The sequence below is a fragment of the Chiroxiphia lanceolata genome, chromosome 10 (assembly GCF_009829145.1).
Source record: "Chiroxiphia lanceolata isolate bChiLan1 chromosome 10, bChiLan1.pri, whole genome shotgun sequence".
Taxonomy (NCBI): Eukaryota; Metazoa; Chordata; class Aves; order Passeriformes; family Pipridae; genus Chiroxiphia; species Chiroxiphia lanceolata.
This window is the reverse complement of record NC_045646.1, coordinates 24,376,163-24,402,717: the sequence shown is the minus strand read 5'-3', so window position 1 is coordinate 24,402,717 and position 26,555 is coordinate 24,376,163. Positions and strand designations below refer to the sequence as shown.

The 26,555-nt window shown below is 44.5% G+C and overlaps 1 protein-coding gene across 1 annotated transcript in view; it reads left to right on the top strand.

The window, feature by feature from the left end:
- HS6ST1 (heparan sulfate 6-O-sulfotransferase 1) overlaps window positions 1–26,555 on the top strand; it is a 186,785-nt gene that overhangs the window by 43,721 nt on the left and 116,509 nt on the right. The window lies entirely within an intron of this gene.

Below are 26,555 nucleotides of genomic sequence, written 5' to 3'. Positions count from 1 at the left end.
AATCTAAAAAGCATTTTTCTGCCTACTTAAGCCTTTTCTAAGCATTTATTGCAGTTGCTTTCATTGCACTTAGGTCACTGTTTGCTGTCCTTACCACATATATGCTGTAACTTAACCTTGCACTTCATTACTGACCAAAAGCAATCATTGCAAGCACAACCCAAACATTCTGACTTTTAAAGGAAAATAAAAATATAATGGTTTTTATAACTAATGCATACATTTTCGAGTAGTAGAATAGCATCTGTAAATCAGCATTCATTTCCCTTAGGTCAAGGAGTTGAGTCTAAATTGCCTGAATTTTTCTAAACCCAGAATTCAGTACTACTGAAATGATTAAATGCTGCAGAGATCTGCTGCAGTTGATCTGTGGTTTATTAGAAGTATTAAAAAGTTTTCTTTATTGCATTATAAATTTGTTCAGGGGAACTTTTTCTACTCTATCACCAAGGTTGTAATTAGGACTTCAGTTAAGGGTGTTTGAAATCACAGCACAAATTTATGGTGTTACACATGACATCTTATTCCATCTCTCTTCTCCTGACCTATCTCATGGTGCTGGGCAAGCAACTTCACCCTTTTCCTGTGTTTTTCTTGCTAGCATGAATGTTCTCTCTCACTCCCTCTTTCTTTCAGGTTTTTTAGAAGTATTGTAGATGCCTTGGGCCAGAATCAGCCTTTCTGCTTTGTGTATGTCCTAGCAGGGTAGAATGGCAATCTTGCTTAAAAACCTCCAGGTTCTACTTTAATAGTAATGACAATCATAAATAGTAAATAACCCCATAAGCACTTTCTAGTTTACCACAAACAGCTTTTGTTCATAATATATACCTTGCTGGGTTTTTATTATTTTTTTAATGAATTAGAACATGTGGAGTCAAGATAAAAATCCCAGAATACTCAGACACAATTAAAAAATAAATTGGCTCTCAGGAAGAAATACTGTGCACTTGAGTCGCTTAGAAGAAAAAAGGGAAGTGGGTAGAAATGCTGTATTGCTGTCTAGATGGAAAACATGTCAAATATGCATGAAACTTTCGGCCCAGGGGGTGGGGAGGTTGAGAAATGGAATGCATTTTTTTATCAGCTAAAAGAGACCATTTGCTTTCAGCTTCACCTCTAATCCTGATAAAAGAGTTTATTGAACTCAGATGCTTTTCAAAGAGAATTGAAGGGCGTGCTCTAATTTTATTTCTCGGAGAAAGTTGAAATGATAATGTTGTCTTCATATTCTCAGTGCTGCTCCAGAGTTGGAAAAAAGCAAGAACAAAGCAGTAAAAACCCACCCTGTCTGCCCTCTCTTCCCAAGGCCTGGTGACAGGGTGTTTTATTAGCACTGTTCATGCTTCCGTGCCCTCTAGTAAAGCCACCTGGAGTTGAGCACATGGCAGGAACCACAGGGCACAGCCCATCCCAGGGCACAGCCCATCCCAGGGACAACCCATCCCAGGGACAGCCCATCCCAGGGACAGCCCATCCCAGGGGACAGCCCATCCCAGGGGACAGCCCATCCCAGGGGACAGCCCATCCCAGGGACAGCCCATCCCAGGGGACAGCCCATCCCAGGGACAGCCCATCCCAGGGGACAGCCCATCCCAGGGGACAGCCCATCCCAGGGACAGCCCATCCCAGGGGACAGCCCATCCCAGGGACAGCCCATCCCAGGGGACAGCCCATCCCAGGGACAGCCCATCCCAGGGGACAGCCCATCTCAGGGCACAGCCCATCCCAGGGGACAGCCCATCCCAGGGGACAGCCCATCTCAGGGCACAGCCCATCCCAGGGGACAGCCCATCCCAGGGCACAGCCCATCCCGCCCGCTCGTGGCTTCCCAGGACTCCAGAGCCTCTGAAGGAGGGAACCACACTGGGGACTCTGCAGTGTCCCGTTGCATCTACAGGGATGAATCTCTTCAAAACATCCTCACGACTGCAGGTTCAAGTGCTGTTTCAGCCTTGCTTTGTCAGCTCCTGTTGACATGAGCTGCTTCTGAGGTGTCTGGGAAAGGCTCAGGCCAGGGAGGTTGGACATGCTATGGAGAAGCTTCCCTGTAGTTTAAAAACATAAAAAGTCCTTATGTCCATTAGCAGCTGCTGAAGGAAACAGCAATTGTGCAAAGTGGAAAAGGTGAGATACCACACCGGTTTCTTCACACAGGTTTTCTAGAAACCTTCACCATAAAACACGGGAAAAGTTGAAAGCCCTGGATGTACTTAGGAGAAGATGTGTGGTGTGGTAATGGTGGCTTTAAAGCAGAGAGACATCAGGTTGCATTCACACAGCAAAGAGTCTTCTGCAGTATTGCGGTCACATGGGGATATTTGTCATTGTAAGTCTTTATTCATTTTGCACCTCTGCAGACAATCAATAGACAAAAGAAGTTTGGGATCTGAAGGATGTTGCCCTTTTATTTTTGTAGAGAAGGAGTAGGTTTTTCTTCCCTGTTTCTCAGCTCATGACTGCTAAAGGAAGTCATCACACCTTCACATCTGTTCTTTTTTTATATGGTTTGTAATACAGCCTCAGAGTCAGGCTGTAACACACACTTCTACTTCTGTCATCTGCAATACCCCATTCTGTTTGAAGTTTATCATTTTCTTATTTGCTGGGGTTAAATAAAAAAGTCTTCCTTGTGTACCTTCTTGTTATAAAAGTGGAATTATGCTGATAAAGACCACAGGAATGAGCAAATGGCCACTGAAAGCTGAGGAAGAGAAAAGGATGGTATAAAGACCTTCCTTGAGGCTTTTTGGCAGTCAGTGGATCAGGTCCTGTATCCTGCATCCCTCAGAGGCAGAGAGCAATGCCTGCTGAGTGATCTCTTGTATGTAGTGTGTAACACTGAAGAGCTGAGGGTTCTTCCATTGCATAAATTACTTCTGATTGGTTTTTAGTTTCTCCTAAGATCCTTGTAATTAAGAGACGGGGGAACTTTTCAGTCACCTGCTGGTGGGGAAAGGTTAATTTAATAAGCTTGATCATTTGTCAGCTAATAAATCGTACTATGAAATGTCATTACTCTGTGCAGTGTATGCTGGTTGCCTGTTCTGGCATTTGGTTCTTGTTCAGTATTCACAACTTGTGAGCCATGGTTTTTGTTTCTAATGGGTTTTCTGCCTCTTAGTTCAGTTTGCCAGTGTGGTAAATTTGTCCCTTCACATGCCAAGTCCTGTCCCTGTATTATGCATGAATCTTCCTTCTTTTCAAGGCTCCCAGGTCTCCAGGTCCATAAATATTCCATGAACAGAAAGCCCCTTATGTTTCCCCTCTGGATTGGAAGTGGTTTAGAAAGAGGAAAGGTTACTGAAGTAAGGGGAGGGGGCAAATGTTAAGCAACGATTCAGTTAATTCTTTTTAAAAAAATCAAAACATTTTCATGACATTCTGCTTCCTTTCCCTTCTGCTTACAGTGTGTTTGGGCTGTTTTTTACACTGGAGTGGGGCAAGAAACTATTTTATTAGTTAGTTCCTAACGTTTCTAATGTCCTTGGAATAATTTTAGTGTCAAATATCAGAGAATGGGAGCAGGAGGGATAACAATGGTTTGAAGTCAACATGTTGTTAATAGGATGTTATTTGTGTAATGAGCCGGTGAAGATGTAATGATATAGTACAGAATGTGGCTGTGGCATGCAGCATCAATAATAACAGGGCTGAAATATTTATGGTTTTCTTCTCCATGTAACAGTTGTAGTTCTAATCGTTCATTTGTATGCATCCATATGATGTTTCTTTGTCTTCATGTGGTACAGTTGTTTTTATGTAGCTTTTGTAACTCTTAACTTCCCTTCCTATTGCCAGAGCAGCACCTGCTGGCTAGAATTGATAGAATTATCATCTGAAATTACTTGCTAATCTCCTTTATTTTCTATTTTTTTCAGGTTATTTCCATAACTGTTTTTTCCCTAGGTTTCAAGAGTTGTGCCAATTGACAATAGAGAGGAATCACCATCAGTACCTTAAAAAGCACCTAATTTTCCTGCAGAAAGTATGAAACAGGGTGCAGGGTTAACAGTACTTTTGTATTCTCTTTTCCCTGATATGTTAGCTTTTGCTCCTGGACATACTATTTCAGTTCCTGTCACAGTTCTCATACTGGAATAGAGTGTCTTTGAGCTCCATCTCTGTTTCTTAATATTTGTGAGCCAAGTTTCAAAATGACCCCATGATCTGATGCTTGAATCTGTTTAGTAGATGCCATTAGCTGGAAGAACAGTGATGGAGATACTGGAATGGAAAGCAATGGCTAAGTCTGTGTAGGTAGTTTTGGACCTTGTTGAAACACAGTCAGTATTGTGTTACCAGGGAAATTCTAATGTGACTCTCTTAATAGGTGCTAAGAGAGGGAACCCGATGATGAGGGATACACTTCCCCTGCAATTACCCCACTGCCTTTGACCAAAAAAAGAAAGTGAAGTTCCCTTGTGCTTTTTCAGTCATATTGTGGGTTTCTGAGAAAATTACCTTTTAACTATCAAAGTTACAAAGAAATGTGCAGAATGAAACGTGTAGTGCCAGCCAACATCCATCTGGGATTTACCTGAGGCACAGAGTGGACATCTCATGACAGCTGCATTTGGCCTGTCTGAGGACACTTGAAATGCTGGCAAAAGATATCCTTGGAAAGTGGTGCAGTCTGGTACGTGGCAAAGAGAGAAAATGTGTCTTAGAAACATTTTTATGAGACAAGCAGGTTTGTCTTTAGCAAGTGCGATTTCACAGTACCACAGAAAGGGAGAAGGAGAGAAGAGACCTCTGTTAGAGACTGGGAACCCTCTCAGGCAGCCTTGGGCCCAGGAGAAAAATCTTAATGAGAGAAAAATATTCTCTCCTGTTGCCCAGGAGTCCTGCAGTGCTCCCCTCCCTCAGCACTCCCCGAGCTGGCTCAGGAGTTGTGGTGTTTTAAGATCTTTATTGTAAGGCAGTGATTCATAAGCTGCATTTTTGAGGAGGTTGTTCCTCAGGTTGGTGGGGAGTTGCATGTGGCAGTGGGGTCTTGGTGGGTACTGTATAAATGGTGAGCTGTGGCCCAAGCCCTACAGACTTCCCAAATTACATAGAGACAAAGTGATGTGGCTCGTACAGCGCTCTGGGAGAAGCTGGTGGCAGTCAGAGCCACGGCTTAGATGTGCATTTTCTCCACCTGCCCATGGTGTCTGTTTAAATCAGGTGAGGACAAGGTAATGCCTTAAACAGTGATGGCAACAAATAAATGATAACTAGACATCTGAAAGCTGGATGCTGACAAGTGTAAGTTCATAGTGTTCAGAGTCTTCATTGTGATGTCTTTTGTACAACTGTGGAGAATACAAATGTGGGCTGAGAGAGAATCTTTACATTTAGAAACTCAAACTTTTCACCTTGCAGTTGGTCGCTGCTCTTCCCTGGCCTTCAGCTGTACATAACCGCTTCCTGTTTTCTTCCTTTCTCTGAAACCTCAGATCTGAAAGGTAAACTTTTCATATCTCTGCAGTGTGCACATCTCAGCACAGCCACCTGCTACTCTCTGCTGTAGAAATGCATTTGTTGTTGCATAACAGTTGGGTGAATGATGTGTTGAACTCTTTAGATATCTGAAATAAAAGGAAACAGAGTGAACTTATAATTTATTATGCTGTTTCACACTGAGAGTAAAAAAAAAAAAGCAGTTCACTAAAAAAGTAAATAACTTCCTCTTATGTGCACTTAAATGCTTCTGTTGCTTTGTTTGCATATGAGATGACTTAACTGGGCAGTTTAGTCTGGGAGCTTTACTGCGGTTTTTATGCTTACTGTATTTTGTCACCTTGTGTTCCTCTTCCCAAAAGAAATGGGAAGGACCAGACTAGATTTTCACGGAGTAGTTCTCATCACTGTCCAGCTACTAATTATTCTATTACCTCTACTCCTGAAATACAGAGATTTTTCAGGGTGAGTGCTGGGGGCTGGAAGGAGGAAGGGAAAGAGTATTCTTAGCCAGGAATGTGGGGTTAAACCTTTTTCTTCCCTGCTTCGCCTGGCGCTGCACTGCCCTGACCTCTGATAAACTCGAGGGGAATTCAGGACTGGTCTGGAATTCATTTGAAAGCTCAGTGTTTTGAGCTGAGAATAATTTACTGAGCCACTTTCTGCCTGTTGATGAATGACTAAGATAGTGAAATTTAAAGGGGAAAAAGGAGTTGTAGAGAGGATTAATGGGAGAAGAGGGGAGAATTTTAAAACAGTTCTGGCAGCCCCATCTACTCGGGAAATCCTGTGTCCAGCAGCCCTATACACAGCTCAGTCCTAACGTAGTTCTTGTAAAGAGAATGTAACAACCTGGCCTGAGTAACTAAACTGTTAATTAAGTTGTCATAGGGGGAATGTGAGCAAAAGCCCTGGCATTACATGAGTGGTTTTAGTATAATCCTCAGTTGTTCTTTGAGCAGTTGCCCAAATAGATTTCAATTTATGGAAACACTTGAGCATGCCTGTGAGATTTCATTTATTTATTTGTATAAATATCAGTTTCCCAGCCTGCAGGCCCTTTGTGTCAACGCTGGGCAATGAGGGCAGAGAGAGCACTGGCCCCTCAGCGCTCACAGCCGGGGCAGCTCTGGCTGCCTGAGCTGCAGGAGAGTTGTTTGAATGTCCTGGTCTGCACAACAGCAAGGACAAAACAGAGATGTGTTTTGAGATCCCGATCTCTGGCCATTCCAGGGCAGGGAGCTGCTCCTCAAACCAGAGCATCCCCATGGTCTGGGGAGAGGTGGCAGAATCTCAGGTCAACATTTATTCTCCAGAGCGTGGGGACCTCCAAGATGGCCTTGAATGTTTTGTGGCTGGAGGAATCCCTCAGCATTCCCCCATTGTTTCCAGGTTTGGCATAGAGTTTTTTACTTAGATCCTGGAAAGGTGCAGCTCCGCCAGCAACAGCATATTGTTCTGGCTTTGGAAAGGGAGGAGTAGGAAGTGTCGGTAAGGATTTCACAGTGTCTTAAAACGTTTGGTAGGAGAAGAGGACAAAGAAAAGGGAAGGTCTAAAGACAATACAACTTGAAGGAGACCCAGAGAAGTTATGTTTTCGTTTGGGAAGGAGCAGGTTACTTTACACTGCACCGTGAATGAGGTAAAAACACTTCCAAGCAAAAGCTTGAACAAAAAAACCCAAGCCCGTGTGAACCAAAAGGCTTTCTATTGGCATACCTGCTTTTAAATGCCTTATAGCACAATCTTCTCCTTAATTCTTTACTTAAGGTTTTATTGTGTGTTTATTCCAAAATGAGCACTTGATTTTTCTGCCTAGTATCGAGATTTGTGAGTTTATAAGTATTGGTTTCCCTCTACTTTGGAAAAAGGTAATTTGGTTTCATAAGCCACTGTGATTCCTCATCTCACTTTTTAGGTGGGACCAAACACAGAAACTTTGAAGACAACTAGTGAATTTTTCAGGCAGATATAAATGAACAGAAACTGAAATTCATAGTTTTACCTGTAGAATTTTCTCTGCAAATCCAAGGTAGCACTGCAGGTGTTGTTAAAGTAAACAACAAATCTGTCAGCTAGTGGTTAAATTTTAACGTGGTTTTATGGAGAACTGATTTGAGCCAAGCTAGGTAAATGCAGGTTAACAGGCTCTTTCTGTGCCTTGTTGTATTCTTCCTGGTTGAGCTCTGCTCAGATGCTGCCAGTTGTGCCAAAAGGTGGTGTGATTCTGCAGCAACCAAGGAGCAGGATGGGACTTGCCAAATACTTGGGTGCTTGCAGCTGATGCCAGAACTAAAAACCACCAGTGGCTCTGGCTGCCTTATTGAAAATTTTGCTTTGTATTTTTCCTTGCTTTTTGTTCTGCTTTCTAACAACATTGCACTGTCGCAATGGCAGCCTCTAGCTCTCTAAATATCTACAGGCTTTTTTTGGTTTGTGACTTATAGCAGGAGGAAAAAAAAAAAACAAACAGAAAAGAACGGTTCAGAAATTCTGTCCTTTCCCTCTTTCAGGAAAGGCAAGCCAGGCAGAAGATTTGACAGTCTTAGTAGCTGTAATTCTTAAACTTGGAGTGGAAGGAACCTGACTGCACTGGTGTCCTCTTTGTTTGCCCTCTTTCTGTTCCTGGTTTTGGTTTGTCCTTTCCCCTTGGGTTCCTGTCCTCGCCTTGCTGCACAGTTGCTGCACAGTTTCATTGCCTCCAGCCAGCACTGTGGCTCCCAACCCGGGTCAGGCGCAGTCATAAATCACCCCCCCTGCCCTACGCTGGGAAGAAGGATGCTTTCAGCCAGCCCGGGGCTTGTAATGCAGATGAACGGTCTCAGCCTCTCCGGGGAACGCTGGGGAGAGCAGGGGAGGGAGGGAGGCAGAGCTGCCGCTCCATTCAGGAGCCCTGAGCTGTTTGTAACTCGCCTTTGTTGAGTCCCAGTCAGGTCTCCCTTAGGTCACACATTTGCACTTGTTTTGAATAAGGCAGAAGAACCCTTGAGAGGCCGAATTGCCAAAGAGGGCTGGGGGGAGAGCAGGGAATGCACTGGGGGCTTGGGAAAGTGAAGGGAGGGAGAGCTAAAACTCCTTGAGTGCAGCAAATGAAGGTCAGAGGTCTCCTATGACCTTGCACTGCCTTCGTGACCTTTTTAAGGCTGTTGACTGTGATGATTTCCCTGCCTGAGGGATCACTGGCATCTGCAGGCATTCCAGCAGCAGTTAAACACCTGTGCATTTGCTGCTGACATTTCATTAGGACGAGTAATGAGCCTGGATATTAAATGTCTACCTTTCTGGCTGGTCAGGAGAGGAAAGAGGGGAGGGAAGCTATAGCATGTCTTGGGGCTTGTGAAATCCTCCTAGGAACAGCCAAGTGCTCTCCCCTCGGCCCTGCTGCTGAGCAGAGCATGGAGAGCAGACCCAGCATTGCCATGTCCTTCTCCTCCTGCACTGTGTCCAGGAGCTGGAAATTGTTTTCCCATTTTTACAGCCATGGCATAGCCCCCTTGTGTCCATCTCAGGTCCTTCCTAGAAGGATAAAAAAATTCCGTCAAGATGCCCTGGGGAAAATGCCCACATCTGGGGAAATGTTTATTCTGTAGCCTCCAGTTGCAGATGATTCTCCTCCGTACTGGGGTCCCAAGCTCTGTGTTGAGGGGTTGTGTCCCACAGTGGCCTAAGGAGAGGGTGTGCAGGAATGCCTGCAACAGCCCGGGCTGGGGAAAGTGTTGCTCTCCTCTGAGAGCAGGCCAGGCTGCTCTCCACCAGCAACCTGAAGGGCTGGGAAGCAAGGTGGAAACATGGGAGCTTCAATTAAATTCAGCAAGCAAAGTCCCAGGAGATGGAATACCTCTCTGCTCATTTCTGTTGTCGAAGAATTGTGTGTGCTTTGAAGTTTCTTATGCCACTGTTATACCTACACCACAAACACATACTTTTTCAAACCTAATAAATGTCAGACTTAAACAAACAAACAAAACCCCAAGAGTGGGTTAATGAAAATTTATTCATTGCAGAAAGGTGTCTCTGCCTACAGTCTGATCTTGCAGCAGACTGCACCTCCAAATCTAATTCCTTTTATGCTTGTACAGGGGCGAGTGCTTAAACTTATCCTAACAGAACCTGAAAGGGCTGGATTCCTGAGAAGGAAGCAGGTGTTGTGTGCACCTCCAACGCCTGAAACCATGGCAAACTCCTTCTCTTGGAGAGCTTTTTCACAACAGACAGCAGCTGTCATTTTGCTGTTGCTTTGAGCTCTGCTGAAATAAGATCTACTGACTTGCACCGATGTTCAGAAAAATCGATGTCTCTTTGTTTATGCAGGAACATAAAGATGTGCTGCTCTTTACAGACAGTTGGCAGGTTTCTGTACTGAGCAGCTGGGTTTGGGATGGTTTACATGTGCTGCTGGAGGTGCCTTCCTAAATTTTAGGAGGTGCTAAAAGTATACCCCAACAGGCAAAGATGGGCTTCCATAACCACTCCTATCTTCTGACAAAAGCTTACTGAAATAAGTGGACTGAGGTAGAGATGTGGACCTTTAAATATCCTATTTGTCACTGTTGGCTGAAGGACAAGAGGTGTCCCTCAAGTTTCTACTGAGTTTAATTGGAGGCATTTTATGCTTCACTCTATCAATATGAAGTGTTCAAAATGAGTTTACCACGGTACAGAGAACAGTTAACTGAGCTTTTCTCCAGCCCTAGGGAAATTATTGTAAAATTGTTTTATTCTTTTTGTTGCTGATGCACAGGACAATACTTTCATGAGCAGCATTTTCATTTCTGACAGTAGCTGGTCTATATATCACTTTGGCATAAAAGTATTGTTTGGAATCTGAAGAGTGCATGTATCTTACATAACTCTGCTCCTGCCACCTGGGCGGGAGTGTGTGCACAGAAAGTCTCAGGGCTGCTTAGGCTGCTTTATATAGACATGAAAGAAACAATGGGGGTTTGTCTTGTTCCCAGGTGTCCATGTGTTGGTTTGGTTATTTGTCTGCTTTCTTGCCTTCATGCTACTGCAGGCATTGGTGTCCTTGTGGATTATTCATGAAGGGCTGGGTGCGTGTTTCCCATTTCACCAAAGCTGTGCCTTACCCTACGAGGGCCCAGTAGTGGTTTTACTCCAGCTGGCAGCCAAGCACTGCACAGCCACTCGCTCACTCCCCACTGATAGGGGAGAGAATCAGAAGAGTCACAGTGAGAAACTCATGGGCTGAGATAAAGACAGTTCAGTAGGTGAATAAAAAGCCACATGCCCAAGCAAAGCTCAAAACAAGGAATACATTCACCACTTGTCAGCAGGCAGGTGTTCAGCCATCTCCAGGGAAGCAGGGCTTCATCACACGTGATGGTGACTTGGGAAGACAGACACCTTCACGCTGAACAACCCTGGCATTTCTCCTACTTCCCCATGCTTTTTATTGCTGAGCATAATGTCATATGGAATGGAAAAGCCCTTGGGTCAGCTGTCCTGGCTGTGTCCTCTCCTAACTCCCTGTGCACTACCCGCCTTCTTGCTGGTGGGACAAGGAACAGAAAAGGCTTTGGTTCTGTGCAAGCGCTGCTGAGCAATAACAAAAACATCCATGTATTATCAATACTGTTTCCAGCACAAATCCAAAACATAGTCTCATACAACCTACTACGGAAACATTAACTCTATCCCAGTCAAACCCAGCACAGAGCCTGAGTGTTTTCAGCTTTGCTTGAACCCTCCTGTCCCTCCTCGCTGTCCTCCTCCTTTGGCAGAGCTGATATCCACACCTCATTGGTTCAGGGCTGTGCTCAGTCTGAACAAAAATCTTCCTTGAGGCTGCAATTCAGTCATTTTTGCAGCCAGCCCCTATGGACCATTAGGTACTGACTTTGTATGGACATGGAGCTGTCTTCCATGTCCTTCAGCGGGTTGGGAACATCACTTGTCTCCAGAGCTTCCCATTTCTCCTGGTTCCACCAGCAGCAGTGTCTCCTGTGATGCCTGCAGGTCAAATTGCTTCCCAGAGGATTTTGGTTTTTAACTCCTTTCTTGGTTTTTAACTCCTTCCCTGACATCAGAAGTGTCTCCAGTGATACAGCCGTGCTCATAACAGCACATGGGATTTTGGAGCAGTGAGCTGCTTTGGCAAACTGTGTCTTGGGATGGTGTAGTTGGCCACTAGACCCTTCTCTGCTGCATGATCAAGTGAACAGGATAATCATGTCACAGCAATCCATGGATTTTTTTTTACCAGGAAAGTTTGTGCTGGGCAAAGGCTTCTCATATGTCAGGGCTGGAGCAGTTTATTGAGGGAAGGGATGGAAAGAGAAGGGGGCAGAATGTTTCTATTTGGTTTTTGAATGCAAGCGATAAAATTCATGGTTCTCACTCTGATAAGATGCCAGAGGATTTGCAGTTATCTGATATTTTTCTAATTCCTAAGCACAAATGACAGTGTGACCTAGGTGGGCCTGAGGAAGTTATATACTGACAGTGTTAAGTCTCCTCCCCCTCTCTCTTGAAGTTTTAGACCTGTGTGCAAATGTCATGAAACGGAAGTTTACAGTTTCTACAAATTGTCATACCTACTGATCTCTAAACCTTTAATGCTGTTTTATCTCTGATTGTCTGTGTCTGAATACAGGTTTCATCACCTAAAGGCTTTGTACAGTGAAGACTGAGCCCAGGGGATGAGAACTCAGGCAGACTTTTTGAAAGTCTCTAGAAATATTTTTGTCACCGCATAGAAAATAACTCTTCAGGAGCTGACACCCCTTTGCTGATTAAGACTTTTCTTTCTTTTGGAGTTGTCAAACAGAAAAAAAAGAAAGGCTCTATTTTAATGCAATTCAGAGGGCTGGGGGAGAAACCAAGCTGGGGTTCAAGATACCTTGCCAACCATAAGGCAAGTGAGAGCCTTGAGTAACTGTAAACAAGCCCTGAGTGTGGGAGATGTACTCAACAGAGATTCCTTTGCCCTGACAGTTGTGCTGAGGTGTTTTGCAAATGTACTCTGTGTGTAAGTCATTTTAAAGCCTTTAGTACTGTGGAAGAAGGAAGGTCAAGTGGACTCAGTTCATCTTTTCTTTAGCTGGCTAGTTGGGGTTTTTTGTCCCCCGTTGGGCTTTGTTTCTGTTGTTTGTGTTCAAGAATGGCACAGACAGCTCAGAGGGAAGGGCATTTGGCTGGCATTGAGCTCTGGCCCTGCTGACCTTCTAAACTGGTAATGTCAGGCAGTGTGGTGGGAGCTTCTGAACCTTTGCTGAGAGCTCAGCTTCACCCATTCGACCGACCAGCAGCAGCATTTGGCAACTCGAGAAGAGTGTATAAGACACAATTTACTAGCCCCTGAGGTAAAATTATGTTTTCATGGACAGTGACAAACTCTCTGGAAGGAGGCAGCACTTTGGCTACTGAACTGCTTGTTTCCTGTGGCTGTGCTGGAGCAGATCTGCTGCTGTAGTCAGAGAGATTCTGAGAAGAAATGTGGAGGGAAATCTGCAAAGTCACTGTAATTTGGTGGAACAAAGTGGCATAAATGAGGGTGTTTTTTTGTGCTGAGCATCATATAAGCTTATGGTAACAGACAGTTCCTGCTTTCAGAGGCCTGCAATCAAAGATCAGAGGAGAACAGGCCCAGGAGTGAAACGGTGCTGCTACAGCTGTACAGAAGGACAGGGGCTGGGAACCCTTGTGCTTCATGGGCCAGTACACTCTCAACTCTATTTGCCTCTCTGTTCCACTTCCTTTTCAGTCAAAGCAAGCCTCTAGGTCCCCTTTTCTCATAACAAAACTATTTCCTTAATACAAACATAAACCTGAAAGGAAGAAAAACACTTTACCAGAAAAGTTGATAAAATAGTGCTCAATATTTTCAGGGTTTGTAAAATAAACATCTCTGTAATGAAGTAACGCTTTCAGAACCATGCTCTGTCCTGGTCCTTGAGAAAAGGCTCCACTGAATGCAGGTGGGATCCGAAAAAGTGAAGGATTTTGATCTAATTCTACTGTTACTGAAGTCAGAGCTACTGATTGGAGTAACAGCAGGTTTATGTCCATGCTAGTTTTGTTTGAGGAAAACAAATTAAATTCCAGTGCCCCAAAACTGACTGTTGGTTTCAAAGACCAAGTGGAATGGCTGATGTGTCACAGAGTTGTGAGGAATCCTTAGATTTTCTTCTCAGCTCCGAAAAGTACTGTTCACTGTTTAGTAAAACAAATATTCCAGTATAGAGGTATCACTTTTATTGCCAGAAAAGCTAATTTTTTTTGAGACATCTGATCACTGTTTTTCAGTTCACTAAATACAGGAACTGCCCAAATGGAATACTGAATACTTTTTAAATATGTGTAGGGGGAAAAAACTGTAATTCCATCAATGTCCAATATAAAATCATCCCAGTTCATACAGAAACAGAAAATGAAAAATCTTTAGTGGCAATTAAAAGGAATCAGTGTGGTTTCATTCCACACAAACTTTTTTAGGAGTAATCTGGAAAAAAAAAAAAAACACAGCATTTACCATATGGTTTTATTTCAATGAAATGTTAGCTTGTTCTAGAAGCAGTTCTGAAAGTCATCAAGGCTTTTGAAATACACGTTTTGAGTGGAACTGGTTTTCATCTTCTTTTCAGCTTGCACAAGGGTTGTTGGGAGAAGGTCTCAGCAGGTCCCTCTGCCAGCTGGCCTTGCACCGAGTTCTGCATCTGCATTCGATGCCATGGGGGATCTTGCCCACCTCATACCCTCTGCTGCTCTATTCATCCTGCCCATCGAGGGGAGGCAATTGTGCTGCACAAGAGGGGCACTTGGCATAAATGCCAAGTGATGATAGCATTTGAGTCAGAGCTACAAAATTATTTGAGCACTATTGCTCTGTCACTCCATGCCCAAGGCTTTCAACTAAAGCCCTGCTTAAATGCTGAAACAAGGAGTTCTGCTGTCTTGCCACAGCCAGCCAAGGCCCAGGTATGCAGAAAACATTGCCTTTTTTTTTTAATTTATTTTTCATAGGAAATTCCTTGTAGTGGAGGATGCTAAATGGGCTTTGTTCCCTTATAGTGTAGTTGGCTGATATCTGATCTGTGTGTGAGGGCTTATTTGTCCTCAGGCTGTGGGAATTAGGATTTTAAAAACACAAGAAGAGAGGGATTTAAATGGAGTATCATACTGTGTTAGTTTTGTGCTATGCTGTAATTCTTAAAGTCTGAATCTAAGCTGGGGAGAAATTCACATTGTAGATATTTAATTTTGTCATCTCTTCATCTTACCAGTAGCTTTGTCTCCTTTTGCTCCTTTGCTGCTCCCGCTGCATCTGTGAACCTTGGAGAGCTTGCATGATTTCTGTGGCAATGCCACAAACCTCTAGTCTTAATCCCTATTACTGTCTGGCTCTGGATTCATATCGAGGTGCCTCTAATACACTGCAGAAGGTGGCCAGCAATCGTCCCTCTTCTTTATACCTCTGCAGCTCTAATCCTGCAGAAGTCCTTGCTTGTAAAGATAAAGGTACATTTATCCTCCTTAATGATGCAGCAAGTCTGGAGCTGTGAATCGGTGCTGAGTTATGTCAGCAGAACTGTCCAGTGACTAAAATGTTATTGCTAATGAAGACCAAGTGGTACTGAAGGAGCATCTGCACTTTACCTAGCCTAGGCTGCTCTGAAGAGTTGCTCATGTTCATTTATAAATTATGTTAAAATTCAGAAAAAATCAAAGAGAATATTGGTTTAGCCAGTGCAGAGTGACACAGAACGATGTGAGCTGGTAGTGAGGGGAGGAAGCCCTTCAAACCAGAGGGGAGAGGGTCACAGTTTTCTTGGTTGGTTTTGAAGCTCTGGCCCCAGAGGACAAAGTCCCCATTCTGCAAACTGGCAGGTTGGGAAGGCAGTGCTCTTCCCTGGGCACGCCCTGGGCTGTGGGATGGAGCACTGAGGTGGTTCTGCTGCCCCTGCTGCTCGGGCAGGGTGAGCTCAGCCTGATCTGTGGCTCCTGTCTGGTGGCTGTGGTCACATAAAGGAAGCTTCCTGCTTTGGGTTCTGGATTATCTCTTCTTCAAAATTTGAGTCTTAATGATTAAGCCAAACGTGCGGAGATTATTTAGTTTCTTTTGGGTTGGTTGGGGTTTTTTAAATTAATCTCATGGAGTAAGAGGAGCTGTTCTTCTTTCCTCCTTAGTGTTTTTTTCCTTTTCTCTTCCTCAGTACTTTTGTCCTTATGAGCTCCTTCCCTGATTTGTAGCCATACAGAGCCTTCCAGGAGAACAGCCAGGATGCAGCCTTTGCTAGGATGCAGCTATTCTGGGTCAGATTAAAAGTGCATTTTAACACAATGTCTCCAGCAACATCTACAGATAACTGAAACAAGTCAGGGGTGTCTGGTCCCCTTGAGGAAACTGTCCTGGTCTCCAGCTATTTCAGATCAAGAGACTTCCTGAATTAGATGCAGTTCCTACCATATTTTGTAATTCTCAGTGGATTTTTCTTTGAACTTGCCCAGTCTGCCATCAGTGTGGCTGTCCTTTGGCAGAGCCTACTTTAGGTGGCTGTGTTTCTCTATTGCCCACAGTGCAAAGGATTTACTTACCATTGTTTATTTGGGATTTGGCTCACAATCCCTTCATCTGCTGCCCCTGCTCTGAGAATGGACAAGATGGAGACCAGATGATCCTCCTCTGTCCACAGGAGGGCTGGATTAACACGATGAGAGTTGGTGGCCATTTTTTTCACAAGGACAATTTAGTTTGAGCCAACAGAGAGATTATGAGGAAGGTTTGTTTAAAAGCAATGGCAAAAAATCATAGTAAGTTTTGGCAGGAATCCAAAGACCAAAATGAAAGACTCTGGAAAAGAAGACATTGGAGAGCAATAGTATGATCATCTGGTTGTTGGAAATGTCCATCCCTTTTAGGGAAAGAAAGCAGAAAGGTAGATTTAGCTGAAGTGAAAATGTGTGTAGTTGAGGTTAATAAAAGACATGCTTTTTGCCTGTTTGTGTTGTTTGCAACAGAAATGTAGGTTATTGTGAGTTACTGCAACTAGTGGAAGTGAGTGCTGGCTGCTCCCCTACAAAGTCTTTGTTAAGAATTAAGACTTCCATCATGCAATAGGATGAAAAAATAAATTTATGTTGCATTAAATAAATGTCATTGTAACAGGAGCCTCAATAAAAAATAAAAAAGCCACAGTGCAAAATAAAGATTTTTGAAGATTATTCATATTCCTGTCTTTTTTTCCTTTCCTCCTAAAGCAGGTTTTTTCCCCCCTGATGATTATCTGCTCTTGCAATTTGCTCCAGGCTTAGCACAGCTAAGAATTAATGGGCTCAATAGGAATCAGGTTTCTAAAACTGCTTAACCAAAGTCAGTGAGATCTGAAGGCAAAGTCGGGCCTTTGTGTGCCCAAGCCACCTGTGTTGAGTCTGTGCACAAACAGCTGTAGGTGGGCAGCCTCTGAGAGCCTTGCAGGTGGAGTTGTGTTCCATCCATACTACACTAAGGGTTTGGTTTGAATTCTCTGCTTTTTGTGTCAACTCATCTGCATGCATCATGCTGCTGCTAAAGCAACACACAGCAAAAAGGCAGCAGTGGAGTAGAATTAATTTGGTAAACTTTGCTCACTCAAATAAAGATTGGGTCTGGTTTGTTTTGGGTGCTCTTTGCTCCTATCATCAAGCTAATGTAATTGCAACTAATTTGTTCCTTTTTTTCTCCTTTTTTCATGTGTCCCTGATGTCTTCTGACCTGCACTCGTTTCCCCATTGGATGTGGTTTAGGTAAGTGTACGTGCTCTAAAGGAGTTTTGTTTTGTTCTGGCATTTTTTTTATCCCTCCCTCTCCCCTTCTGTGCATCACACAGCATTTTTGACTGTTTCTCCTGCAGTTAGGAAGCACTTTTTGCCATCTGTCACATTATTGCTCTGTGGGCTGAGCTGTGAGGCTGCACCCTCTGGGTCCAGGAAGGAATGTGACTCACAGGGGCTCTCTGTGACACTGCCATCCTTAGGCCTCCAGGTGATTCCTCCTCAGTGAGGGGCAGCTCCCTGCTGGGGCCAGGACAGTGTCTAGGTAGAACACTGTGCTGGTTTAAAAGTAAAGCAGTGGGAGACATGAACCCAGCTCAAGAGAGATTACAAGTCAGAGTTACAATTTACTAAAAGGATTACAATAAATACAATGATACAGAGAAAACTGGTTTTAACCCCCAAAGACATAAGTATAACCCAGCACCCTGGGACAAGAACAGAACAGTGTTTGTTAGCCCCTGTGCTGAGCACCACGTGGCCCCCCTGGCTGCAAAGTAAGAGGAAAGGAAAAGCTGTTGGTCCAGATGAGGGTCGCAGTCCTGATGAAGTAACCATCGCAGTCCTGTCGAGAGTGGCAGTTGCAGTTCCTGTTGGGGTTCTGGTCCTCCTCTTGATCTGAGAAGTGGGACCAGAAGTCCCAAAACCCCAAGATTAAATGTGCTTAGGTTCAGGTGAGGATGTCCAGCACCTCCCCCAGGGCAGGGAGTTTCACAGTGGGTGATTTAACTCTCTGAGTCCTGGGATATTTTTGGAGTCTTTAATGGTGTAGGTCATTGCAGCTGCCTGTTATGCCAGTCCAGTATGGCCCATTAGCAGAGATGCCCCCTCAGGCTGGGTGTGTGGCTGCTAATGCCATCCTGGAGGGGAGTTATCAAGCTGAATCATTAGTGTGAAGACAAAGAAACACTCCTGGGAGAGTTCTTAAACACCCAGCTTGTAGCCTGAGGTGTCAGGTGTGCCCTGGGCAGCTGCTGCAAATGATCCATTATTAACAGCCCACCAGAAATGACACAGAGGGTGTAGAATACACTGTTTTGGTTACAAGCACTGGTCCCAGCCCCTGTAACAACACTCAGAGTAATATGGCAGTGATACCACACAGGGCTGGCACACCTTACAGCTCATGAGAGAAGCCTTATGATGTTACCTAAGTGACTGCTGAGTGAAAGACACGTTCTTCTACCTACAATTCCAGTTTTGTCATTTGTTTTCCCCTTTGTTTTTTGTACCTACAATCCAAAGATACAGTTGTTTAGTGTGGGACTTTCACATGTATTCAGACTCTACAGCACTTGCAAGCTCAATTGGAGGCAGAGATTTTTTTAAATTCCCCAAAAACTTAACTCTTAAAAATAAACAGTGGTTCATGAAGCCTTCCTTGGAGGGCTGCTTGAAAATCTCTCCATTTTAGAAAGTGTATTCATATACTTTTGAAGAGATAAATCCATATCACCATAAATGCAGACAGAAATCATTTACCTATTGAGCAGTAGGGCTACTATCATCTGATAATGACTCTAAAACATTATTATATATAGCCATTACTTTTTAAATTCAAAAGAGGTGGTTTTTATGTTTTAAACCCATCTAGATGTAGAGAATATGCTGGCATCTACTGAGGGTGTTAATGGATGTGACTGAGGCAAACGAAGCACTTGCCATGGTGGGGGAACTGACTTAGGTACTTTTAATCTACTGGCAAGAGCAGCTTTAATTGTGATCACTGTGTGAGTTTTTAATGGAATTTTTTTTGTAAGAAAAATACAGAATGTAGAGGCACTGGCATTCCAGGAGAGCATTTTACTCTTGCACGATGTAATAGAGTAGTTACTGCCTTCCCTGAACCACAGTGGATTTCCACTGATACAAATGAGGCATAATTTGAATTGCAGAATAAGGATGCATGAACTGACTTTGCTTCATGAGTATTTATGTGTGAGAAATATCGCTTTACATGCAGCTATACAAAGCCTGCATGCATAATGTGGGATCCCATATGCTGAAGTATAGAGGGCAGCCTACTTGGTAGATTTCTTATGTAGGAAACAGATACTTTGTGGATTTAACATTGCAATCTTTGTAGACAGCAGAGCTAGCCAATCAGCCTGCTAACTTCTGTGAGGCTGCAAGGTGGGGAAAGAAGAACTGAAAAGGAAAATACTCCCCTAGTGCCAGGCTCCTGACTGTAACTGTTGTCTCTGTGAGCAAACCAGGACAGACCAGCTTGGAATTCCTGTTCCAGAAATCCCAACCCATCAGCAGTGGCTGCTCACAGGAACAGATGGCCAGGCTGCCCTGGAGCCAGCAAGGTGCTTCCTGCACTGGCTGCCATGTCCCCGTGTGTCTGTCCCCGTGTGTCTGTGCCCCTGTCCCCGTGTGTCTGTGCCCCTGTCCCCGTGTGTCTGTGCCCTGTCCCCGTGTGTCTGTCCCCGTGTGTCTGTGCCCCTGTCCCCGTGTGTCTGTGCCCATGTCCCCGTGTGTCTGTGCCCGTGTGTCTGTGCCCATGTCCCCGTGTGTCTGTGCCCGTGTGTCTGTGCCTGTGTCCCCATGCGTCTGTGCCCAGAGTGGGCACAAGGCTGAGGCAGCAGGGCAGTGGAGGGATGCTCTGCTCCAGAGCCCATTGCAAGGGACCAAAGGGATACTCTGCCTCTCTGTACCAGTTCAGCTGGGAAACCAAATATGAGTTGAGTGCAGAGGAACAAGTGACTCTTAGCAGCTCTCTGAGCATTGCCATGGTTCTTTTCAGAGATAGTTGTTCCAACTGAGGAGTTCTCTGCAGAAGGTGTAGTGCTAACCACATCTGTCCCACTGTGCTCAGAGAAACAGCACAAGGGCTTTGTCTTCATCACTTCAAGTTTGCCAGCTGGGCCCCAGCACATACACTGATGCATGGAAAAATGTATCACTAACCACGTGCATTTGCACAGTGCTTCTGCAGGGGCCTTACTTGCTTCAGCAAAGCCAAGTGCTGTGTCACACACCATTGTGCCATTTTCTACCCAGGGAGTGGCAGCAGATTCTGCTTGTTTGTCTCAGCTGTCCAACTCCCCCAGTCCCCCGTTCCCCAGCTACAGCTGAGGTGACACAGCTTGTTGAATTTGTGTCCCCACATTTTCTTGCATGATTAAACAAACAAAATTTTGTTACCTGGACTTTCTTGACAGCTCCAACTTATTACCTATTGTTGGATGCTCTTTTGGAAAGCCTCTTTGGAGCATGTTTCTCAGAAGGTGCTTTGCAGGAAGGGAGTGGGGGTGACTGTGGTTTGGCTACTTGTGAGCATGTGGAGAGAAGGGGGATCCAGCACAGCCAGCTGCTGTCATTTGAAACACTGTTCTGTGGCAGCCACATTGAATATCCATGGTGTATCAACAGCTCCAGGAGTCATTGCCAGGCGGAAAGGAAAAAGATCCGTAGCTCCTGTGAACAGGGTGGTTAGGAAGAGCAGGAGCTCCTCTAAGTTATTAAAGAAAAGATATTCCTTTTTAGAGAACTGATCCATCCTATTACTGCCTGTCCCGTGTGTGCAGTTGGGTGCCAATGTGGAGTTGGGTGCCAGTCTGGCCAGGATAAAGAGGTCATCAGCTGTGCTACTGATGTCACTGTCAGAGCAGTTGTTCATCATGGGGCCTCCTAGCTCTGCTCAGAGTTGCAGTGACAAAGAGGAGGCACATTTGGGCAGGATACAGCTCTGCTGGGGGCTGTGCATCATTTGTACTGTAGCAGTTCTGAAAAGTCTTGATTATTTTAGCTCCTGTGTTGGGCTAGCTTCAAACCAAACCATGTTATTAATGACTGCCTCAGCTTAAACTTGTCATCTCATTCGAGGAGGAGACAAACAGGCAAGGGCTGGGATGGAGGAGGAGGGATAATGTGCAGACCAGCCTGTGACAGCAGCAGCAACTGCTGTCAGCTCAACCACTGCAGCTTTTGCTGGTGCTGCGAGGGGCTGGTGTTACATGTTCTAGTTCTGGGGAAACATGACCCGAGAATGAATGCTCTTAAATTTCAGCCGTGGAACTTGTGCTTATACTGGAAAAAGTGGTGAACTTAGGCACTGGAATAGGTTCCTAGAGGGGAGTGTGGGGGAATTTACTTAGGGTTCATGGACTGTCTGGGAAAATGTGCTCTCAATAAAGTTTTAGGTAGAGTTGAATCTGTCTTGTTAGCAGGGTCTCTTCAGGGTCTTTAAGCACAGTTCTGGTGAACTTAATCAGTTGTGAGACCTGAATCCATCTCTTTGTTTTGTTTTGAATTTTTGCAGAGCAAGGAGAAATGTCAGACGTTTGCTTAGCATAAAACACTTTTCCAGGGTCTCCAAGACTCCAGCTTACCTGACAGAATAGAAAGCAGGATTATGTTATTAGCATGTTACCTCTTCTTTAAAACCTTCTCATTGAATTTCCCCACTGTTGCACGACTCCTTCTGTGGATTAACATGACACGGAGTTGATAAGTGGTGCAAAGAAAACCAAGATTTCAGGACACGTATTTCACTTCAAGTGCCACATATTTACTGTGATAGACGTTTTGCTTTGCAATTAGGCAGCATGCTTATGTACTCTAATCTGCAGCAATTTTTGCTCTATTAATAACCTATTAGCAGCCTGCAGCGAATTCTCTATACATCACCGCTTCACAAATTATTGAACTTCCTCTCACAAGTTCATATGAACTAAAACAAATTATAGCAAAAGGGGTGAGGAAGATTGCTTGTATAGAACAGGTGAAATCTGACCTCAGGATCACAAATTGAAAAATACAGATGCTGACTGTGTCCCGTTTCAGGCTTTGGTACTTTCCCCCTCCCTGTGCAGTCGTGCAAAGACACACACTCCAGTTTGGGTCACCAGTGCCAGCAGCAGGCAGGTAAATCATGGCCCCAGGTATTGCTTGTCATTCCAGCTGCACTGCAAATCCTATGGTCTTTTGAGCCCAGGTGCTGTTAAATACCTTGCCCTGGCTTTTATAAATGGTGTGCAAAAAAGAGGCAGAGATGATGATACCTCTGCTGCTGATTGCACTGTCATTGTGGGTCATTAATCTCTGCCTAGCTCTGAGCCTTCCAAATGAGCACTCTGCCATTGCTCTGCACCTGGCACAGCTGTACCTGCACCTCTGCATCTGTGGGATCCAGGCTGTCCCTGCAAGCCTGGAAGCTGGGGGAACACAGGGCTCCTGGCAGTCATTACATGAGCAGGGCCCAGGAATGTGTCTGTCCACCTGTGGACATTTCGCTGCTGGGCAATTGTCCAAAGTGATGGCTTTCTACAGAGTGACTTTCCACGATGATCTGTTGTGTTTTTCAGCTGGGACAGTCACCACTGATTTTTGTGCTGTGAAAGAGATTCTCAGACTGACAGTCTGGGGCTTGCATGTTCAGACTGGTGCCTGGTCTAGGTACACAGGAAGATCTTTACTTGCAGCCGTGTGGTTACATCAGCTCTGCCTGAGCCTGAGCTGCTACGGGCAGCAGCTTGGTCCTGGCAGCCCATGGTCCCCTGGGACTGTGCTGCTGATAGACTCTGTGGACTGGGTTGTTCTATAATTTGGAAGGCAGCCCCGGGCATCTTGTAGACCTGGCACAGGTCCCATGAGCTGATGGTGTGGCTTGCAGTCAGGCTATGGGCTGTTCCTTGGGCGCTCTGGCCACTGAGGTTTTTGGCAGCGTCGCTCCCAGGTTCCTGCAGAACGCCTTCCCTGACCCTTGAAGGAATGCAGGCTTTCCCTCCAGTCTCAGTTTTGAGAGAGTCACAGAGGCAGGTTAGTGTGGTCCCCACTTCCTCCAGGACACCTTTCAAGGCCTTGGTGGCTGTGCTGACTCTCCCACAATGCCTGTGCTGGGAAGGGGGGAAGGATGCACACAGGATGGTTTTCTCATGTTGGCTGGGTTAGGTATTCCCATGGGAAACAAGCAGGGCAGGGCTGGTGAGCACATACCCACAGCCCAGCAGAATTGACTGTGGGTACAGAGAGTGATCACAGGAAGGGAGTTTCTTGGAACAGAGTCAGCTGAAAATTTGAGCCAATGTCTCTTCAGTAGCTCCTTCTGTGTTTCAGTATCAGTACTTTCTATTAGTTCCCCTGTATATTTTATTTTCTTATAACGTTTTTTTTTCTGTTTTTAGAGAAAGAATTCAATTTGTTTTGAAGTGTTGAAATACCATTTGTTCAGTTTCTGTTACTTTTAGCACCAGATTTGTCCTTCCTACACTCCCACATAATCTTTTTTTCCTGTAGAGAGACGACCTGAGTGTTTGAGGCAGGTCCAAATGCAAAATCAATAAAAGCTCATTGCTGTACATGTCATGGTATTAGAGCTCAGCAAGTGAGAGTCTGGTGGGCAGGATCTTGCCTCCAGCCCCGTATCAGCCAGTGACCACACTGGGCTTTGCAGCCAGGGCACAAAGAGAGAAGTGGTGTTCTGCAATTCCATTGTTTCAGCAATGGAATTAACGTGGCTCTGTAATTTATATATGTTACCAGCAAGTCACAATACTCTCCTCTCCTTCTGAAAATCAAACAGACCAGACTTTGGAAACCTTTTCTGCAGGGATCTTACTCATTGACTATGAGACAGGATATCTAAAGACGTTGTTCATTGATTATTATTATTATTATTAATGAACCTGTATGTTGCCTCTTGACACTCCTCAGTACTGAGTACTTGGGATTTGTGGGTTCTTTTCTCCTTTAGCCTTCCAGTTTCTTTCAGAAAAGTAATGTAAAAGAGAGACTTGCTTGTGTTAGGATTTTTTTTTTGTCCCTTAATTCTGCAGACGGTATTTTTGAGTCATCTGTCACTCCTAAGAGATGAATTTTGAAGATTGTGAACTTTGCAGCTTGCTGGGAAATCCTCTTCTGTAGCCAGCAGAGTCAGGATTTATTATCTTTCCTACAGTTCTTCCTGGAAGGGGAAAATACATGCATTTGTTGGGCAAACTGGTTCTGGGCAATAAGAACAAGAAGTTTAAAAAATTAAAACAGACATAGAAGGCACTGTAGCGTCAAGGCTGTATTGTAGATGAAGTAGTTTCTGTCTTTTATTTCATTTCTAATTCCTGAATGCAAATGGAATTTTTACATATTCAATGAGGCTTTTGCATTTGGTGTCTGGGTTTTGCTGTTTGGGACGTTCTTGCCAAGAAATAGGCCAGTAACACCAGCTCCCAGCACACACTCTGCCCGAGGCATTCCTCATGACCAGCATTTCAGAGATCTGTGGGGATAACCTGGTGCCTAGAAAATGGTACATAAAGAGTGAATGTCGATTACACACCAGAAGTTGCATAAATAGGGTAGGGGGAGGTGTTTTTATGACACCATCTGCCTCTCTGATCTGGAGCCCCAGTGTAAAACCGTGGCTCAAGCTCTTTACTATAAGTTAACAAAAGCCTTTAAATAGGGTAACTAATGGGCCAAAGGTATCTTCACTTGTAAGGTTAAGACCCACAAGTCATCATTTGTAAGAAAGTGGGGGGTGGATTGGTCGCTGGAGAGGAAAGACATTAAATTAAATGTGGTGAAGCAGCCACATGGGACCCCTTAATAGTTTCTGAGTATTATTTTTTCCTAATGAAATTCAGCTTAATGCAATCCCACCCTCCTAGCCTGACAAACATCAACTCTGACCTGCTGAAGGTTGTCATGCCACTGCTGCCTTTTAAATGATTCTGGGCACCCTCCGCTCTCTGCTGCTTTCTTGTCACTTACAGCCCCTGGTTTTTGACATAAACAAGGGAGTATGTCAGTGGGAAGCTGGGCCTGTCAGGCCTTTCAGTTTTGCTTTTCACCTGGTTGCTTGCTTACAACAAAAAGTAAGATATATTTTAGCGGGGGTTGTACGGAGACCCAGCGATGCATTAAAACCAGGCAGCAAAAGTGGGGGGAAAAACATCTGCGAAATATGAAATATGAATGGGGAGCTGAGCCTCTGGAGGTCACACTTGAATGAACAGTGTTATATGAGGTGGATCCAGTGAGCCTCAGCCCCGGGTTCATCTGCTGGTCAGCACTCGGAGGATGCATTGCTTTTTTGGAGCAGTGAGTAGAAGTGGGTCAAATGCAGGCACCTGATTCGTTTTAAGAGCCATTATAGAAACACTGAAAGAATTTGGATCTTAAATAGGTCTTTTTAGCAAAACCAAAGGCCACAAACCATCCTTATAATTTTTGAGTGTGTGTTTAAACACAGCCAGAGCAACACTGCTACTGACCGTTACTCAGCAGCAGCATCTTCATGCATGAAGTGCTGGGCTCTCTCCTCTAATAGCTCGGGCTTCATTTCTCTTAGGAAGGGAGTTTAATATGTATTTCTGTAGCCTCCCCCAAAGAGTTCATCCCTCACCATTCCTTGCTTTCTGTGCAGGAACTGTCATTTTTCCTGCTTTCAGTTTGGTAGGGAAGGAATGATACTCCTTCTCAGACTTAGGGATGAATTGGACCAGAGACTCCTGCACACAGCTCATTCCAGAAGAACTTGCCCACTATTTGGGGAACATGTTAATGTTTTTAGGTGTCGCAGATGTTGCAAAATAGTTTTCTGCAAGTTGGCCCTTCCTGTAGGTGCCTGCAGCACCTGCTCATTGTGTGCTCAGTGGCTGTTCCTCCTGTTGCTTGGGCTAATTGCTAAAAGATCCAGATATGTACATCTCCTTGTCTTTTCTTCCTCCACACCACTGAAGCACGCTTGCTTCTGCAGTCTCTTTGCTATTTCTGCTCTCCAAGGCAGTGTTAGATGGAGCCACTGCTCTGCCTCGTGGGTCTGCAGAAAGCTGGCAGAGGAATCACCGTGTTCTTCAGGCAGAGCAGCCTCCTGTGTGTATCACACAGAGCACCCTGTTTGAGAACCCAACAGGCAAGGAGGGGGGCAGAGGGTGTATTATCACCATGCTCTCCTTCTTGGTGCTGTGGCACAGAATTTAAATGGCTAGTCAAATGTCTGCAGCATTGAGGGTTTCTACCTTTCTTTAGTTTTTTCCCCCTCTCTCTCAGTCTTTTATTTCACTGAGTGATTATTGTTTCGAGATAAAAAATGCATTTAGTTCTGGCCAACAAGTTTTTAGCTTTTGTCTTCCTTTTAGAAGTATTTGGAGAGGAGACAATATCTAATAGTGTTACTGAGATAAGAGCTGAGCTCAGTAGGAACACCAGGGAAGTTGATTGGACCTGAGGAGCAGCAGGAAAAGAAAACTAGAGCTGATAAACATAGACTGAAAGATTTTGTGTTACCACATAAGTATGTGTGGAAAAAGGTCAAAATATCTGTCACCTCAAACTAAATGTGCTTGTAAGTGAATGTAAGCAATGTATCCCACTACATCAGTATCCATAGTGTC